We start from the raw sequence: 809 nt of genomic DNA, 5'->3' as shown, positions 1-809 counted from the left end.
TTAAAGACGTTTCTCTTCCATCCAGGAAGCTTTTTAAATTCAAAATGTCAGAAATAGCGTTGAGTTCCAGGTTTTATAGAGTGGACCGAAACAAAGTATTGTTTTTGTTAAAAAAAAATGCAAATTAAACCAGACGAACGGGTCCATGGGGGTAATTTGGCTTCTTTTGTTAGCCTGCAATGCCCCATACCTGTCTATGTCTCTGAAAGGGGGGTCGTTAAAGGGAATAGTTGGCCTGGCTGAATAGGCGAGGTCATCTGTTCCCCTGTAAAGGGGATGGGGTTACGTCAGGGATCACCAACCTTTTTAAGGCTGAGGGCTACTTCATGGCTACCGAGTCATAGGAAGGGCTACCAATACTGACCTATGAACTGGAGGGATCACTGTTCACCTACAGTAAATCTCATCCATAAAAACTTATTTTTATTCTTATTTTATTCTTTTATTCATTTCTAATTTTCTTTTTAATGTTGTCATTTTGAAACCACTGAAATATGATGAAATAGTTAGCATTATGAAATAATCAAAAAGAAGAGCAACAGAATAAAAAAAAAAAAATTAACTTAACCCACTGAGTGAGTTGTTCTGTTTACAGAAGACGAAGAGGGCCCTCCATGTGGTCCTTGAGGGCCTCTTGGTGCCCGCGGGCACCGCATTGGTGACCCCTGGGTTACGTTGATAACGGGAAGGAATCAACTCAATCGCTGAATCGTAGGTTTTTGAAAACTAAAATCTGAGTCCATCCTCTCTGTTTAAGGTTGTTTTTTTCTTTCCTTAAAGGTATACTATGCAACCGGTGTTGATTTTCC

The 809-nt window shown here is 39.8% G+C and overlaps 1 protein-coding gene across 2 annotated transcripts in view; it reads right to left on the bottom strand.

Moving 5' to 3' along the window:
• The window catches only part of LOC107096732 (neuroplastin-like), a 39,106-nt gene that overhangs the window by 23,346 nt on the left and 14,951 nt on the right, over positions 1–809 (bottom strand). The window lies entirely within an intron of this gene.

The sequence above is a fragment of the Cyprinodon variegatus genome, unplaced genomic scaffold, assembly GCF_000732505.1.
Source record: "Cyprinodon variegatus isolate N-32 unplaced genomic scaffold, C_variegatus-1.0 Scaffold645, whole genome shotgun sequence".
Lineage (NCBI taxonomy): Eukaryota > Metazoa > Chordata > Actinopteri > Cyprinodontiformes > Cyprinodontidae > Cyprinodon > Cyprinodon variegatus.
The sequence above is the reverse complement of the archived record's forward strand: the minus strand, read 5'-3'. Positions and strand labels throughout refer to the sequence as shown.